Here is a 16739-nt window from a genome sequence, read left to right on the forward strand (position 1 = left end):
ATATGGTTATGCGATGAAATAGTCTTCCAAACAGAAGGAAAAGTAAGTGCCAAGGTCCTGAGGTATAGAAGCATGCTTGCGTTCAGGAAACCGAAAAGAAGCCAGTGTAGCTGGAGCTGAGGGACCAATGGGAAGAATAAAAGGAGAAGTAGGGAGGCGAGGGCTGGGTGTTGCTTGTAAAATCATGAGTGAGATAGAATGTCATTGAGGCCTTGAGCCAAAATGTGACATGATCTGGTGTCAATTTTCAACAGCATGAAGAACAGCTACAAAGAAATGTAGAGATTAATTAGAAAGTTATTGCAATAATCTGGGCAAGAAATGATGATGGTTTGGAACATGGTGGTAGCAGTGAAGTGCTATGGGATGGGCAGTTATGGTTATCGTACATTTTGATTTTAAAGCCGATGTAATTTGTTAAAGGATTCATGGAGAGTTTGAGAGAAAGACATTAAAGATGATTCCAAGATTTTTGCCCTAAACATGCAAGAAAAGTTTTTCTTCACTGAGCTGGGTAATGCTATAGGAAGGGTAGGATTTTTTTTTGTTTTTCCCAGTTGGGGAATATTGGGTTGTTTCCAGGTTTTGGTGATTATTGATAAAGCTGCTTTAAACATTCACATACAGGTTTTTTGTGTGAACATAGATTTTCATTCCTTCAGATAAATGTGCAAAGTGTATGTTTAACTTTAAAAGAAACTGCTAAAGAGTTTTCTAAATTGGCTGTCCTATTCTGCAGTCTCACCAGCAAAATATAAGGATGCCAGTTACTTTGAGTCCTCACCAGCACTTGGTATTGTCAGGTTTTTGTGTGTGTGTAGTCATGTTAATAGGTACATAGTATTTCATTTTCATTGTAGTTTTAATTTGCATTTCCCTAATGACTAGTGATGTTGAACATCTCTTCATAGGCTTATTTGCCATCCGTACATCCTATTTGGTGAAGTGATTGTTTAAATCTTTTAAAAAGAAGGCTATTGGGGCATTTGGGTGGCTCAGTTGGTTAAGCATCCATTTCTTGGTTTAGCTCAGGTCACGATCTCATGGTTTGTGAAATTGAGTCCGACATGCTGACAGCATGGAGCCTGCATGGAAATCTGTCTCTGTCTCTGTCTCTGTCTCTGTCTCTGTCTCTCTCTGCCCCTCCCCTGCTCATGTGTGTGCATGCACACTCTCTCTCAAAATAAATAAATAAAACTTTTAAAAAATAAAAAATAAAATAAAAAGAAGCCTATTTATTTTCTTATTTCTGCATTTTGAGAGTTCTTTCCATATTCTGGAGTCAAGTCCTTTGTCAGATAGATGGTTTGCAAATATTTTTGAGGAAAGGTAGGATTGAAAGAAAATCGGGAATTTGTTTTTGGAGAAATTGAGTTTGTGATCCCTGACATTCAAGTGGGGGTGTGAAGTAGGTAGAAGTTCAGAGGAGAGGCTCAGGCTAGATATATAAATTGGGGAGTTATCAGCTTGTAGATGGTTTTTAAAGCCATGTAACTAGTTAAGTCCACCTGAGCAAGAGTAGACAGAGAAGGGAAGAATTCCAAAGAGTGAGTTCTGTGGGAAGATGTAGAGGAATTAGCAAAGGATACTGACACGTAGTAGGGAGATAGGAGGGGGATCAAGAGGTAGAAGGGTGATGTGGTGCATGGGTGGCTCAGTTGGTTAAGCCGCTGACTCTTGATTTTGGCTCAGATCATGATCTCCTGGTTTGTGGGATCAAGCCCTGAGTCTGGGTCTGCCCTGATAGGTCTTCCCCCGCTTGCATGCTCTCTCTCTGTCTCTCAAAATATATCAACTTTTAAAGAAAGGCAGAGGAATATCACATAAGCCACATGAAGAAAATGGTCATAAACATACTCTAAAATGATATGCTTTTTAATTTTATCACATGATATCAGTTTCCTCATTTGCCTTCTTCACTAAATGTCAGATTTTGAGGCCCGGGAATTTATCACATCCATTACTCTCTCTCTGGGGCTCTGGTTAGCTCAGAGCCTTCCACATATTAGACTCTCTTGATGGGATTTCTTTTCCATGTATTTATTTATTTATTTATTTATTTATTTTTAATTTTTAATTTTTTTAACGTTTATTTATTTTTGAGACAGAGAGAACCAGTGCGGGAGGAGCAGAGAGAATGGGGGACAGAAGATCTGAAGTGGGCTCTGTGCTGACAGCAGAGAACCTGACTCAGGGCTCAAACTCATGAAATGTAAGATCAACTGAGCTCAAGCTGGACGCTTAACTGACTGAGCCACCCAGGTGCCCCTACTTTTGTTTATTTTGAAAAAAGTTGTAAATTAGAGAAAAGTTACAAGAATACTATCATGAGCTCTGGAACTCCCTTTACCCAGGTCAATAATGTTTAGTAAACATTTTGCCAGATTTGATTCTTTTTCTTTCTCCCTTTGAAACTAAGTTACAGAGATCACGATGTATCATACCTAAGTAATTTAGCATCCATCCTTAAGAAAAAGGTATTGTCATACAAAACCACAGTATAATTACCAAATTCAGGAATTTTGACATCAATACACTGTTGCTGTGAATATACAATCCATGTACAAATTTTGCCAGTTGTTTCAGTAATGCCCTCCTTCCCCTTCTCACTTTTCATTCAGCTCCTGTGTCCCTTTAGTCTCCTCTGATCTGGAACAGTTCCTCAGACTTTGTCTTCTTTGACATTGACTTTTCTTTTTTTGACATTGATGTTTTTGAAGCACATAGACCAATGTTTTTAGAATGTTAGCCAATTAAGATTTTTTCCAATGTTTCTTCATGTTTAGATTTCTTCCATTTTAGGCAGCAAAATGTGTAAGTGACATTGTATACATATTAGAAACTCAATGTTGGTTGAATCATTATTAAAGAGAGTAATTCACTAATTTCTTAAAGGGAGATTATGTCAAGTCAGAAACGAAGATGAATATTAGATGCTACCCTGTTTGCATAGAGATAGGTAGATAGGAAGGTGGGGTTGGGGGGAGGTGCTAGCAAAAACAGGTCTCTGGATGAGAGATTAGAACTTTTATTTACTCACAGCAATAATGCCAGGTGGACTAACACTGTTGCATAGTCCCTCGGGCCTAAAACCCCACATAGGGAGACACTGATGAGAGCAAGGTGGCTAGACCTACATGTAGGGAGGGATGAGGGACTCTGCTCCCTTATAGAAAGAGAAATAACCTTTCTTCTTTCCCTTCCTTGAAAGAGGGAGAAAAGTCTTTGCCTCTAGTGTAAACTAATTCTCCTTAGGAACAGAGGGGAAGAATTCTTGGATTGTTACCCTTTGGAAGCTAAATTATCTAAATTGTCTCTGAGGGAAGATAAAACCAGCCTCTTTGAGATTGCAGCCAGGGTTTTCTGTTCTTTTGATGTGTGAGCACATAGGCAGATAGTTCCCCAAATCCTTCCTTAGGCATCTCTGGGGAGGAGGGAAAGTTCCCTGTCCTGGAATGTAAGGCTTTGACTCCAGGTAAGATAAGTTTTATTACCCTTTAAAGGGCAACAAACATCTTTGAAAGCAAGACTTTAAACATTCTCATCTTCATAGTAGATCAATGTCCATAGCTCAATGTCCTGCAGAAACACAGGAATATAGGGAAAATTGCTCTTCCCTAGGCTACAGTGCAAAATTTCAGAATGGGCAAAATTTGTATTTTGTGATGCGTGGACGTCCTTTCTGCACTCTTTCCCTCTCATTTAGTGCATCTTTCCTTTGACCTTTGGTAGTCTCATGAGGCTCTACCCTATCACTTCAATTTGGGGTATGAGATCCGTTTCAAAATACTCTATGCTACAAGATTATTTTGTCCTGTGTCCCCAAATTAAAAAGTTCCATACTTTTAGGGTAGTGGATCTTAGCTTCTTAGAAGGAGAGCAAGCTAAAGTTTAACCATCAAAATTAGCCATCAGCAAATCATGTGCTCTCAATATTGCAGGGGATTTTTGTCTCCCAGAGTTCTGATACCTATCACGTAGAGGTGGAGGGATTGAAAGAATGAGATGAAGTAAATTTTGTGAAAGCACACTTGGGATTCGTAAAATCCCATATAAATGAACGCAAATTTGTGTAATAATAATTACTAATGCTACTGCACTAAGGCCTGGGTACAAGAAGACACTATTTTCATTCATGGCTTGTGTTGACTTCTGCCATTTTAGTGCATAGGCATTCATTTTCCCGCTTTCCGTCTCATGGCCACAAGATGGTTGCTGCATCTACAGACACATTTGTGTACATTCCTGGCAGAAAGAAGGATGTGAAGTAAAGAGCAAAGAGGACAAAATAAGCTGTGTCTTTTTATTCAGAAAGAGACACTATCTCCAGAAACTACTACCCGATGGGGTTTTGAAGTGGTGGTGGGGGTTTGGAGCTGGCGGCCAAGAAAGAATTCTTGGAGATGTCTTTGGTGCAAAAAGATGATTTTATTAGAGCACGGGGACAGGACCTGTGGGCAGAAAGAACTACACTGGGGTTGTGAAGAGTGTCTGGTTATATATTATGGAGTTGGGGGAGGTAAAGTCAAGAGGAAGTTTCTTAAAGGGATTTCCATATGCTAAAGAAGACTCAGATTACTGGCGCTCTAGCTATTGTCAAGTTAAGGTTGTCTTCCCTCTAGTAAGGCATTAACATTATGACAGTAGGGGGTTCCTACTCTGTATTTGCCTCAAGTATTTGTCAATGGGCTGCAGGTTATAAAGAAATTTAATTATACCTGCCCTTTCCTTCTTGTCTTTGTTTCCCATATCACTATGAAGGAGAGGGTGATATTAGGGGATCCAGGAAACTGAGTCTATAGGTTTCTAGAGATTAGGCTATTGATAAGATTGTCCTTTTCTTGTAATTTACTAAGATATTTGTAAACTGATGGAGACTCAGGACTGGCATGACTGTGATCTCTATCAGTTAACCATTTGTTTGCTTTGCTTTCCTTTGTTCTTGGGCAGCCAGGAATGCCTGAGGAATATCACACATATCCCATGGTGGGGGGAGTTGTGAAGGGTGGGGGTGGGGAGAGTGTGGGGGTGTGTGTGCTAGTTTGTGATTTGCCCTCAGTTTGCCTTATGCTCCCTCATCACTACCTTCATCTTATTTTGAAAACTGTCACCTGACCAGCCCAGATGCCAAGGAAGATGAAAGAGTATTTTTTAAATCACATCTACTTTGAATAAAATCAGTGCTCTATTAGGAAGAAGGACTGGGCAGGGGTGGGGTGGGTATTGTTTGAATAGGCAACTGGCAATGTTAGTCCCATATAACAGTTTTACTTCTAGGAATTTATCCTACAGTTTTACTCACTGTTGCAGAATCTGTTGGTGCCCCAGGCATCCCTGCTACCATTTTGGTGTGCTCATCCCCCCAGCAGCTGTGGGAGCTGCTGGGAATAGCTCCCACCTACAACCCCAGAAGATTGCCCTTGGATGATTAGAGCCACCTGAATCTTAAAGAGCCTGGAGTTATGTGCTGTTTTCCCATACCTCCCCCCCAACCCCCATCCTGGAGTAGCCAGTGACTATTTGGATGTTGGAAGGTGGTGGGAGGGACACTAAAATATCCTCCAGACTGAGAACGCACTTTGAGACCAAAAAACAGAGCAAGCCACTCCATACCATACACAGAATTTCTTTAGGGTGAACAACCTACTGATGGGGGAGATCAGGTGGGCAAGGATCCAGGCAACACACAGCTATTCTCTGCCCAGTCTGGACTTTAACTTACAGCTTTTTTAGAGCGAGGGGATCATTGTGGTGAGGTCAAAGGGTAGTCATCTAAAGTGGTGACTTTTGTCTGTAAGTCACCTCTAGTAGTTATCTAAAAGGGTGCAATCTGTGAGCCAGTCATCTCTACTGGTTATCTAAAGTGATGCCTTCTGCGTGCCAATTTAGGGAAGGTCAGAACAAACCTTCCTGTATTCTGTTCAGGGAACACATAGTCTGGAACACATAGTCCCGAGGGAGGTCATTGTGCAGGCATGAACAAGGTGGAGGGCCAAAGATGGAGTCAGTGTTGTCAGCACTCCCACAGTGAGGGTACAAATGTTCTGGTCCTTGTCTGAAGGCAGACTGCAGCTGCTTGTACTTTATGCTTCAGAGCTCCCTGAAGGAACAGACTGAATCCAGACTTCATCTGCAACCACATTCTTGCTTTACTTCTTCTCCTTCCTTGTTCTGCTTCCCTCATTCTCTTAGGTTTACTCCTGAGAGTGTTCTAATAAAACACTTGCACAAGAATCTCCACCAGAATCTCTGCAGCTGGAAAGACAGACCTAAGACACTCACACATATGTGAAATGACACATACAAGATTATCCATTGCTTTATTATTTGTAATAGGAAAAGACTCTTAACAAGCTAAATGCCCATCATTAGTATACTGGTTAAATAAAGTATGGTAACATATATAATTGAATACTTACCATGCGAGGGTTAAAAAGAATGAAGCAGCTAAACTCGTAATATTGGTTCTTCTGGGAAAGAAACTGTGGGTTGAGGAACAGGGTGAGAAGTAAACATTTCACTGTACTGTTTGTTCCTTTTGAATTTGAAACCATTTGGATGTATTGAATATTTTATAAAGCAAAATTGACATTAAAAATTAATGTGGACTAAGCAAGTAAATTTGGTACTTAAGTGAAAACTCCCAAGTACCTGTAACATTTATTAAATGACTATAAAATAGTAGTAACGAAAACTATTATTTACTAAGAGATTACTCTGTGGCCTATGTCTTCTCCTTTTATGTCTGCATTTCTCAAAGTCATATATACATCCTGTCACCATACAGGTCTGTCCTCTCTGCTAAGATAACTCTTAATAAGCTTATCAATGACCTCCTTGTCTTTAAATCCAGTAGCTGTTTTTCAATCCTCATTTTTGTTGTCTCTCAACAGCATTCTGTGACATTATGCCTCCTGGCATACACTATATGCATCCTGCCTACACTATACCCATGTCTTCCTAGCCTCCTTGCTCAGTTTGTCTGCTGCTGCCATCTTTAAATGTCCAAATTTCTCAAGACTCAGACTTAGGCTGGCTTCCCTTCTTACTTTGTGCTCTTTTCTCAGGCATTACTATCCACATCCATGGCTTCAGTGACAATCTATGGACAAACGCATCCCTGATTTTATAAAATCTCCTCTGAACTCCTGTTTTCTTTCTTTTTTTTTTTTTTAATTTATTTATTTATTTAAAAAAAAATTTTTTTTTTCAACGTTTTTTATTTATTTTGGGGACAGAGAGAGACAGAGCATGAACGGGGGAGGGGCAGAGAGAGAGGGAGACACAGAATCGGAAACAGGCTCCAGGCTCCGAGCCATCCGCCCAGAGCCTGACGCGGGGCTCGAACTCACAGACCGCGAGATCGTGACCTGAGCTGAAGTCGGACGCCCAACCGACTGCGCCACCCAGGCGCCCCTGAACTCCTGTTTTCAAATGCATATTTACTATGTCCTCTTGGATGTCCAGTGAATGGCACCACCAGTGACCCAATTTCTCCTTTCAGGAGACTAGAGATTGTCTTTCTCCTTTAATGCTCATATCCAATCCAATGTAATGTACCTCCCTTCAATAAAACTTTGCAATGGGTTTTCATTGCGTTTCAAATAAAATCTAAATTTCTCACCAAGGACTCCAAGACAACATGATCTGAGCTATGCCTACCTCTTCAATCTCATTTCAAAGCATTCTCACTTTGGCTCCCTCAGGGTTCTGTCCTCAATACTGGCTCTTCATTGTCTCACCTACTTTTGTTGTTTTAAGTTTTTAACGTTATTTTTCGTGCTTTCATGTGTTTGGCCTTTTCTCAGTGTTCAAGTCTCAGATCAAGTGTTACTTCCTCAAAAATTGTTCTCTAACTATGCATCTAAAGTGCCTTCATGCTGTTTTATATTTTCTTCATAGCACTTACCACAATATGTTGTTACACTCATTTATACATGCATATACGTACATACAGTATTTATTTATGAGTTTATTATCTGTCTCTAAAATTCACCTCTATCCCACATGTCCACGCTATTAGGGCAGAGACCTGTCAGTCTTATTCACCACTGTATTCCTTTTATCTAGAAAAATGTCTGGCATGTAGGAAGAAATTAATAAACATTTGTTAAAAGACTTTCACATCACTCTTATGTTTTTGTCCTCTGGTCACATTGGCTTTATTTGAGCTCTCAAAAAAATGCAGGCAACTTTCTCCCTCAGCACCTTAGCACATCCTATTTGCTTTGCCTGTAGAATTCCTTGCCACCATATTTTTAGTTACCAGCTACTGTTTTTCAGGTCTTACTGTACATGTTATTTCCTCAACTTTATTATCCCTGATATTCTAGACTAGATGAGGTCAGTGTTATATAATCTCCTAATGCCTGTATTTTTCCTTCATAGCACTTATGAAAATTTGTAATTATATTTATTTGTTGCTCTGTTTCCTACAGACTAGAGATCAGCAAGCTATGGCCAATGAGCCAAGTCTAGCCACAACCTATTCTGTAAATAAAATTTATTGGAACACTGTAACACCTATTCATTTATGTATTGCTTGTATGGCTCCTAAAATATTTACATTCTGGGTGCCTGGGTGGCTTAGTAGGTTAAGTAGCCGACTCTTGATTTCAGCTCAGGTCATAATCTGGCAGTTCTTGAGTTCAAGTCCCGCGTTGGGTTCCGTGCTGACAGTGCAGAGCTTGCTTGGGATTCTCTGTCTGCCCTCCCTGCTTTCTCACTCTCTCTCAAGATAAATAAATAAACAAACTTAAAAACAATTAAAATATTTACATCCTGGTTCTTTACAGAAAAAAATTGTTGATTATCTGCTGTAGACTAGAATATAATCTCTATTAAGGCAAGCATACTATCTGTTTTACTTATGTCTTCCTAGATCACTACTAAAAATTAAAGAACTCCAATAAAAACTAGTTAAAATAAATGAATGGTAATCACTCTGCTAAGTACTTTGCATATATTATCATATTTTATTCTTTACAACTTTATGAAATAATTAGTATTATCTACAATTTACAGATGAGGAAACTGAAGCTCAGAGCCATCAGTGAGTGCCCTAAGATCACACAACTGATATGTAGCAAACCAAAGTTTGAAACTAAGTTAAAAATTTTTTTTCTTCTATAAATTTTATTTAGAAATAATTAATTGATACTAAAACTAGTCAGTAAAAGTTTAATAAGGAACAGTATATTATTACACAAATTACTAATTAATTATAAAAGAAAAACAGAACTTTGCAGTGGAAACACCAGTTGATCAAGGTTAACATCACCAATAATGGGGTAAACTGATATTATTTCCTCCTGATGCAATATAATGAGAAGGTCATAACATCTGTTATGCAATGTTAATGCCCAAAACACATTATCTGAATCTAATTACCAGGAAATATCAGACAAATTGAGGGATATTCTGCAAAATTCAAAATTTCAAAACATCAATTAAAAAAACAAAATTCAAAAATGTCGATGTCATGATAGATGAAGAAAAGCTAAGGAACTATTACAAATTAAAGGAAACTAAAGAGATATGACAACTAAAGGCAATGTGTGATCTCAAATTGGATCCTCGAATAGAGAATCTTTACTTTGTCGATAAAGGATATCATTGGAACAGCTGATAAATTTATGTTAGAAATATTGAAGGGGGTGCCTGGGTGGCTCAGTTGGTTGAGCATCTGACTCTTGGTTTCGACTCAGGTCGTGATCTCATGGTTTGTGAGATTGAGCCCTGTGTTGGGGTCTCGTCTGATAGCATGGAGCCTGCCTGGGATTCTCTCCTTCCTTCTCTGCCCCTCCCCTGCTTGCACACACTCTCTCTCAAAAATAAGGAAACATTAAAAAAAAAATAGTGGAGGATTACATGTAGGTGCAGATTTGTTTGTAGCTTCTCCTGAAAAGAGGGGGAGACTGTTTCTCCACTGTATAAGTCAGGGCTCTCTAGAAAAAGAGAACCGATGGAATTGATATGAAAACAGATCTAGATATATAGATAAGAAGGATTGGCTCATGTGATTACAGAGGCCAAGAAGTCCCAATGTCTGCCATCTGCAAGCTGAAGAACCAAGATAGCCAGTGGTATGTTAGTCCAAGTCTGAAGTTCTGAGAATCTGGGATTGTTGGCATGTATCCTGAGCTGAGTCTGAACACCTGAGAACCAGGAGTGCCATTGTCTGAGGGCAGGAGGCGATGGATGTCTGAGTTCAAGCAGACCGAGTGAATTTGTCCCTCCTTTTTGTTCTACTCAGGCCTTTGAAGGACTGGAAGACGCCCACTCACACTGATGAGGGTGTTGTTCTTTATTCAGTCTGCTGTTTCAAATGCTAATCCCTCCCGCAGACATCCCCACAGACACACTCAGAAATCATGTTTTACCAGCTATCTGGGCATCCCTTATCTCAGTTAAGCAGACAACATAAAATTAACCATCATGCCTACTTCTTGAATCTTGGGCTGGTCTCATGACTTACTTTGCCCAGTCAAAGTAGAAACAGTATTATAGATTTCTGAATTTCGGCCTCCAAAGGTCTTGTGCTTTTGCTCTTGCTTTCTTAGAATGCTGCCCTGAGACTACCATGTAAATAAGCTCAGTCTAGGTTACTGGACTATAAATAATAAATAAAACAAATTTAAAATTGTTTTAGTTTCATGAAGTCAGGGAGTGATTCTGTGTGCTAAGGTTTTAGATACATACCTGGTATAGTTAAAAGAGAGATGATTGTCAGAAAGGTTTATTTTTACACATAAAGCCAAAACAACAACAACAACAACAAAACCCACCTTTTTGTGAGCCTGGGTGGCTCAGTTGGTTAAGCATCTGACTTCAGCTCAAGTCATGATCTCATGGTTCATAGGTTCGAGCCCCACATCGGGCTCTGTGCTGACAGCTCAGAGCCTGGAGCCTGCTTCTGATTCTGTATCTCCCTCTCTCTTCACCTCCCCTGCTTGTGCTCTATCTCTTTCTGACTCTCAAAAAATAAATAAATGTTAATAAAAAAATTAAAAAAAAATAACTATATGTTAAAAAATTTTTTTTTAATGCAAAAGAAAACATAAGAATCATCTTATTTTACTTATGTGCCACTTAACTTTAATTTATTATTGTTTATTTGTGTCTAGACAAGAAAGAAGGATTTTTTTTTCAGAAAGTAAACAATTTCTATTTCAAAGGAGCACTAGTTGAGAGCCAGCACAAGTGCCATTTGTGTGTATGAGACTATCTTGGAGAGATTACTGTAGCCACATTAGTAATTCCAGGGAAAACCAGCAGAACTACCACCCAGCTGAACAAATTGCAATTCTCAAAACTATGAGCAATAAATAGATGCTGTTTTAGGTTACTAATTTTGGGGGTGGTTTGTAATGCAACAAAAGCTAACTGAGACAGGTGTATATGAGATCAATTGGCTGCTTGAGTAAAGGCTCATGAGGTGAAATTGTTAATTAGAGTCATCAATGTACAGTCTGGTTCTCAGCTCACAGATGTGCAAATTTAAAATCATTAATAAATCCAGCATTGATCAGACTCCATGAATATGATGATAACCAAACTCAGAAGAAATGGTTTATAAACCAGGACATCTAACAGAAAAAATTATAGTAAAAATTATATATTTTTTCATTTCCTCTGTTTAGGTGACTGGAAAGCATTTATATAATCACTTTACTTACAGGCAAATGGAATTAGAGCAATAGGAGGTATATTGTTTATCCAAACTATGAAATTCTTTTTTTTTAAATTTGTTTTTAATGTTTATTTATTTTTGAGAGAGAGAGCACGAGTGGGGGAAGGGCAGAGAGAGAGGGAAACACAGAATCCGAAGCAGGCTCCAGGCTCTGAGCTGTTGGCACAGAGCTCAACACGGGGCTCAAACTCACGAACTGTGAAATCATGACCTGAGCTGAAGTTGGATGCTTAACTGACTGAGCCACCCAGGCACCCCAAACTATGAAATTCTTGATCTAAATTATAATGAGGTAAAGTAAGCCAACTTTATCCTCCAGGAGTCTGTAACTATGGCACAGAGTACATGTGTCCACCATGGTCAATTTCTCTGGACTCTAGTAATTAGGTAATCAGTGCCAAAATCTTGCTCTCTTGCTATCATCAATTATCTCCTCTAAACTTTGCTTTTACTGCAAAATTTCTTTGGACAGTGTAAAATTGATATTTTGGCAATGTTGGGTACAATCACATTCTAGTCCTTTCTCAATAGTCTTACATCCCAATCTCCTTAATGGATCTTGTGTGTTTCTAGGTATTCTTATATCATAGGTGTTTCTCATTTGCCTTTTGACCTTGTTAATACTTTCTTGACTTATGCCATGTGTAATTTTTTTTTAGTAATCAAGTTTGTCATTTAAAAAGATCTCTTTGGTGGGGCGCCTGGGTGGCTTGGTCGGTTAAGCGTCCGACTTCGGCTCAGGTCATGATCTCACGTTCCGTGAGTTCGAGCCCCGCGTCGGGCTCTGTGCTGACAGTTCAGAGCCTGGAGCCTGCTTCTGATTCTGTGTCTCCCTCTCTCTCTGACCCTCCCCCATTCATGCTCTGTCTCTCTCTGTCTCAAAAATAAATAAACGTTAAAAAAAATTAAAAAAAAAAAACGTAAAAAGATCTCTTTGGGATTTTGTGTCACACTTAGGAGGTCAGAGTCCTCAGAGATATACCTCTGGGTGTTGGAGGCAAAAAAAAAAACAACAAAAAAAACCCCAAAAAACAAAAAAAACCCCAACTTTTATCCCAGGGTCAGCACTACAGGAGTAGGCTAGTTGACCTGGTAACAAAACACATGACTTCAATATAGATAGTAAGAACCCATGTCAATTATATCTCAGTAAAGCTGGAAGATAGATAGATAGATAGATAGATAAATGAATAGATAGATAGGAAGAGTTCCTGAATATAATAAAAAATCAAAAACTTGAACTTGAAGAAAAACAATCTTCCTCATTCCTGATCTTTGAAACAATTTCCTGATTCATAATAGAGGATTGTCTCACTAGCTTTGGTTTTGTTTTATTTTCATGAAGTCAGGGAGTTGCTATTCTGTTCTGTGTGATAAGGTTTCAGATACATACCTGGTATACTTACATGAGAGATGATTGTCAGAAAGGTTTATTTTTAACACTAAAGCAAAAGAAAACAACACAGGAATCTTCTTATTTTACTTACCTGCCACTTATTTTAATTTATTATTGTTTATTTGTGTTTAGACAAGAAAGAAGGATTTTTTTTTCAGAAATTTAAATAATTTCTATTTCAGAGACAATTTAGATAACTGTGCATTCTGGGTAACCTGAAATTTTTGTCCTGTTATAATATACACAAATATTTTTTGTATATACACAAAACAACTTACGTTTATATTCCCTGGCCATGACCCAAATCTATTATCTTTTAACCTAATGGTATATTATCTTTTGTATCAAAGTAAAATTTGACCTAACAGAAAAGCATATGTAAAAAAGAATAAAGCAGCATTTAGGGTATATTTGCTTATGTTGCTGTAAATTTGTATAAAGTGACATTCTAGTGATACTTCCTGTATTGTCACATTTATAAATATGTGACTGGGGCACTGGTCGCTTAGTTGGTTGAGCCTCCGACTTTGGTGCAGGTCATGAACTCCAGGCCTGTAAGTTGAGCCCCACGTCAGGCTCTGTGCTGTAACTGCAGAGCCCCGCTTTGGGATTCTCTGTCCTCTTCTCTCTCTGCCCCTGGCCCACTCTCATGCTGTCTCTCTGAAAAATAAATAAATAAATAAATAAATAAATAAATAAATAAATAATAAATAAACAACAACAACAACAACAACAACAACAACAAAAATGTGACCATACCGTGTGGAAAAGTAATGCTATGTGTTCCTTATATAATTGTTATTATAAGATCTTACTCATTTTCAACTGTATTTATGTCATTAAAATTGATCTCCATAGGTCTGCTTTTAGCTTATAATGCTAACTAGTGAAAATACAAAGCTTGGTTTTATCAGTGCAAACCTTTCTAATGAATAAAAGATGTCTCAGAAAGCTATAAAGGATATGCTCCCATTCCCTATAGCACAGAGGAAGAGATCTCTTTCTGTGACATAAACCTTGTTCAAAATATTTGATTTTATAAAATGTTAAATGGTGCATATTCATAAAAATATCGATTTTTTTCTGTACAATATTGAGATAGTGTAAATATTCATAATTATTTTCAGCATGTTTTATTTCTTGTTATTATAAATCTGTCCTGGAAAGTATATATTTTTTTCTATTTAATGAAACTCTGTATTTCTTTTCTTTTTTTTCTTTTTATTTATGTATTTTATTTTAATTTTATTGTTTAAATTTACATCCAAATTAGTTAGCATATAGTGCAACAATGATTTCAGGAGTAGATTCCTTAATGCCCCTTGCCCATTTAACCATCCCCCCTCCCTCAACCCCTCCAGCAACCCTCTGTTTGTTCTCCATATTTAAGAGTCTCTTATGTTTTGTCCCCCTCCCTGTTTTTATATTATTTTTGCTTCCCTTCCCTTATTCTCATCTGTTTTGTCTCTTAAAGTCCTCACATGAGTGAAGTCATATGATATTTGTCTTTCTCTGACTGGATAATCTTGCTTAGCATAATACCCTCTAGTTCCATCCATGTAGTTGCAAATGGAAAGATTTCATTCTTTTTGATTGCTGAGTAATACTCCATAGTGTGTGTGTGTGTGTGTGTGTGTGTGTGTGTGTGTGTATATATATATATATATACCATCTCTTCTTTTTTTTTTTTTTCAACGTTTTTTTTTTTTTTTTTTTTTTTTTTTTTTTTTATTTATTTTTGGGACAGAGAGAGACAGAGCATGAACGGGGGAGGGGCAGAGAGAGAGGGAGACACAGAATCGGAAACAGGCTCCAGGCTCCGAGCCATCAGCCCAGAGCCTGACGCGGGGCTCGAACTCACGGACCGCAAGATCGTGACCTGGCTGAAGTCGGACGCTCAACCGACTGCGCCACCCAGGCGCCCCATACCATCTCTTCTTTATCCATTCATCCATCGATGGACATTTGGACTCTTTCCATGCTTTGTCTATTGTTGACAGTGCTGCTATAAACATTGGGGTGTATGTGTCCCTTCAAAACAGCATCCCTGTATCCCTTGGATAAATACCTAGTAGTGCAATTGCTGGGTCGTAGGGTAGTTCTTTTTTCAATTTTTTGAGGAACCTCCATACTGTTTTCCAGAGTGGCTGCACCAGTTTGCATTCCCACCAACAGTGCAAAAGAGATCCTCTTTCTCTGCATCCTTGCCAACATCTGTTGTTGCCTGAGTTGTTAATGTTAGCCGTTCTGACAGGTATAGGTGGTATCTCCCTGTGGTTTTGATTTGTATTTTCCTGATGGTGAGTGATGTGAGCATTTTTTCATGTGTCGGTTGGCCATCTAGATGTCTTTTTTGGAGAAGTGTCTATTCATGTCTTTTGCCTATTTCTTCACTGGATTATTTGTTTTTTGGGTGTTGAGTTTGGACTTAGCATGCTTTCAAGATTCATTCATGTTATAACATGCATTAATACTTCATTTCTTTTTATTGTTGAATAATATTCCTTTGTATAACTATATCACATTCAATTTATCCATTCATCAGTTGATGGAAATTTGTTTCTACATTTTGGCTATGATGAATAGCGCTACCATAAACACTCATGTACAGGGTTGCCTGGGGGAGCTCAGTTGGTTAAATGTCCGACTTTGGCTCAGGTCATGATCTTGTGGTTCATGAGTTTGAGCCCCGCGTTGGGCTTTGTGCTGACAGCTCAGAGCCTGGCGCCTGCTCCAGATTCTGTGTCTCCCTTTCTCTCTGCCCCTCGCCTGCTCACACTCTGTCCTTCTCTCTCAAAAATAAATAAACATTAAAAAAACTAAAAAAAATATTCATGTACAGGTTATATTTGAACATACACTTTCATTTCTCTTGGATATATAGCTGGGAGTGGAATTGCTGGGTCATATGAGAGTTCCAGGTTTAACGTTTTGAGGAACTTCTAAACTCTTCCTTCCAGCATTGCATAAGGGTTTCTATTTTTTCACATCCTCCCCAACACTTATTATTTGTCTTTTCATGACTGCTATGCAAGGTGGATTTTTTCTTTCATACTTCCAGGTATAATCTGTGATGAAAAATCAATAATTACCATCTTGAGACTGTCTTAAGTTCTGAAAAAAGATAATGCTCTGAGAGAATAGTTTCTTGTTTATCACTCAATTTTTCTGTTCAGTTTTTAGTTGGGAATATTATGTTATATAATTGTTCAAGTCAAATGATTTCTAAATTTACATATCACCAAACAGTGGTGAATTCACCATTACTGGGCATATTTGAATAGATACGGCATGACTAGTTAGCAGAGACATTAATTACAAAGGCAGTATGGGTTAGAATAGATGGTGTTTTGGGGACCCCAAGATCACCCCACAATTGGTGATTTTTTATACAACATAAGCTACAGAGCAAAAGCAATAGGAAAAAGACATGAATCAGGTGGTGTCTAAAGAGGTCTAATACGTATTACAAATCCTGCCTTATCTGAAGCCACACAGGATATGCTTTCTCTCCAGAAGCAAATTACAGGGACATAGGAGGAATATCTTTACTCAGAGAAGGCCATTCAGGACTCAGAGTATGAGGTTTTTATGGAGGACTTGTCACACAGACACATGCTGTTGTGCTACCAGTGGTAGCAACCACAACTC

The 16739-nt window shown here is 38.4% G+C and overlaps 1 long non-coding RNA gene across 5 annotated transcripts in view; it reads left to right on the forward strand.

Annotated features, from left to right (window-relative positions):
* LOC122224408 overlaps positions 1–16739 on the forward strand; it is a 92730-nt gene that overhangs the window by 46202 nt on the left and 29789 nt on the right. The window lies entirely within an intron of this gene.

The sequence above is a fragment of the Panthera leo genome, chromosome B4 (assembly GCF_018350215.1).
Source record: "Panthera leo isolate Ple1 chromosome B4, P.leo_Ple1_pat1.1, whole genome shotgun sequence".
Lineage (NCBI taxonomy): Eukaryota > Metazoa > Chordata > Mammalia > Carnivora > Felidae > Panthera > Panthera leo.